The sequence below is a fragment of the Sphaeramia orbicularis genome, chromosome 16 (genome assembly GCF_902148855.1).
Source record: "Sphaeramia orbicularis chromosome 16, fSphaOr1.1, whole genome shotgun sequence".
Taxonomy (NCBI): Eukaryota; Metazoa; Chordata; class Actinopteri; order Kurtiformes; family Apogonidae; genus Sphaeramia; species Sphaeramia orbicularis.
This window is the reverse complement of record NC_043972.1, coordinates 13,934,366-13,937,535: the sequence shown is the minus strand read 5'-3', so window position 1 is coordinate 13,937,535 and position 3,170 is coordinate 13,934,366.

The window sequence follows — 3,170 nt, the reverse complement described above, 5'->3', positions numbered from 1 at the left end:
AGTATAGTATGATTTAAAAATGGACATAGTATGGTGTAAAAATGGTCTTAGTAAAGATGATACAAAAATGGTCATAGTATAGTATGATTTAAAAATGGACATAGTATAGTACGATATAAAAATGGACATAGTATAGTATGATATAAAATGGACATAGTATAGTATGATATAAAAATGAGCATAGTACAGTATGTTGTAAAAATGGATATAGTATAGAATGATATAAAAATGGACATAGTATAGTATGGTGTAAAAATGGACATAGTATAATATGATGTAAAAATGATCATAGTATTGTATGGTGTAAAAATGGACATAGTTTTGTAAAAAACTATAAGGTAGATGAAAAGGGCTGATTTGTGTTGTAATAATTAGAACTTCTTTACTGGCATACAGTTAGATATGATAAGTGGTCAGGGATTGCGTTGAAATGCTTTATTCTCTCTTCAGGTTGATTATATACAGGTGAACAGTTCTGGTGTTGACATGGTAGGATGACATGGGTAGGATGATTTGGGTAGGATGACATGGATCGGATGATTTTAAGCTTAAACAAAGGGAAACAATTACTATTACAAAAAAAATTCCAAACACTTTCAAAGATATTCAATTAACTATAACACAAAATACAACTCACTCAATTATGCATCCATCCAGTCTGTGCATTTAAGTCTGTGTCTTCTCCAGGCCGCATGCTCTCAGTCTAACAAAGGGAAAAGAGCATGGTCTGGGCCTGGTCCTTCCTCTTAAATGGTTGGGTGTGGCCTGATAGGTGAGGCGAGGTCCTGCCCCTCCCCAACCAGGAAGTGGAGTTTTTAAAAGTATAGTATGATGTAAAAAAAAAATAGTCATAGTATAGTATGGTGTAAAAATGGACATAGTATAGTATCATGTAAAAATAGTCATAGCGTAGTATGGTGTAAAAATGGTCTTAGTATAGTCTGATTTAAAAATGATCATAGTATAGTATGGTGTAAAAATGGACATACTATAGCATGATATAAAAATGATCATAGTATAGTATGATGTAAAAATGGACATAGTATAGTATGGTGTAAAAATGGACATACTATAGCATGATATAAAAATGATCATAGTATAGTATGATGTAAAAATGGACATAGTATAGTATGATATAAAAATGATCATAGTATAGTATGGTGTAAAAATGGACATGGTATAGTATGATATAAAAATGATCATAGTATAGTATGGTGTAAAAATGGACATAGTATAATATGATGTAAAAATGATCACAGTATAGTATGATATAAAATGGACATAGTATAGTATGATGTAAAAATGGACATGGCATAGTATGATGTAAAAATAGTCATAGCGTAGTATGGTGTAAAAATGGTCTTAGTATAGTATGATTTAAAAATGATCATAGTATAGTAAGGTGTAAAAATGGACATAGTATAGTATGATATAAAAATGATCATCGTATAGTATGATATAAAAATGGTCATAGTATAGAATGGTGTAAAAATGGACATAGTATAGTATGATATAAAAATGGTGTTAGTATGGTATGATGTAAAAATCGTCATAGTATAGTACGATGTAAAAATGGACATAGTATAGTATGATTTTAAAATGGACATAGTATGGTGTAAAAATGGACATAGTATAATATGAAGTAAAAATGATCATAGTATAGTATGATGTAAAAATGGACATAGTATAATATGATGTAAAATGATCACAGTATAGTATGATATAAAAATGGACATAGTATAGTATGATGTAAAAATGGACATGGCATAGTATGATGTAAAAATAGTCATAGCGTAGTATGGTGTAAAAATGGTCTTAGTATAGTATGATTTAAAAATGATCATAGTATAGTAAGGTGTAAAAATGGACATAGTATAGTATGATATGAAAATGATCATCGTATAGTATGATATAAAAATGGTCATATTATAGAATGGTGTAAAAATGGACATAGTATAGTATGATATAAAAATGGTGTTAGTATGGTATGATGTAAAAATGGACATAGTATAGTATGATTTTAAAATGGACATAGTATGGTGTAAAAATGGACATAGTATAATATGAAGTAAAAATGATCACAGTATAGTATGATGTAAAAATGGACATAGTATAATATGATGTAAAAATGATCACAGTATAGTATGATATAAAAATGGACATAGTATAGTATGATGTAAAAATGGACATGGCATAGTATGATGTAAAAATAGTCATAGCGTAGTATGGTGTAAAAATGGTCTTATTATAGTATGATTTAAAAATGATCATAGTATAGTAAGGTGTAAAAATGGACATAGTATAGTATGATATAAAAATGATCATAGTATAGTATGGTGTAAAAATGGACATACTATAGCATGATATAAAAATGATCATAGTATAGTATGATGTAAAAATGGACATAGTATAGTATGATGTAAAAATGGACATGGAATAGTATGGTTTAAAAATGGTCAATCCCTCAAATTATTATAGAAATGTTATTTTTGTATATGTTAAAAAAAAACCATAAACAGAAGGTTAAAAAAAAATAGTATGATGTTAAAAAAAGCCCAAAAGAAAAACAGGTCATAGTTATATAATAATACTGTATACTTGTATAAAAACACTGGTCATACTAAAATATTGTATAAAAAACTGGTCATAGGAGAGTATGTTATATAAATTGATAACATGATGACATGATATAAAATGTTTTCATAGTATAGTTTGATCTTAAACTAACTACAGCTTTATGTGATTTAAAAACTGTCCATATTCGATCACTTCTGTTCTTTGTTCATGAGACGCTGGTGGGAGTTCCTTTGATTCTTCAGTTCAATGAGTTCTTTCATATAAACTCGGTCATTGTGATTTTTTTCTGCAGGTACAAACTGGAACTGGTTCAGTGGGTCGATGTGTGGGCTGAGAACCTGAATGAAAACAGGTCGTCTTTGTTTTATCCGACACTTTTTCCGACTGTAAATGCATGTGAAGCTGCTCTCCAGTCTGAACGACCGACGATGACTAACGTGAAGCACAATGAGCGTCGGACGCTGCTGTTACGAAACCGTCAAAGCTTTGTCTGACGGGACATGACCTTCAAACCTTCTGCTCAGTTCTTTAGTTTTTATGACGTCGACCGCATCCAAAAAAAAAAACAACACTTCACACAGCAGCGACAAGAG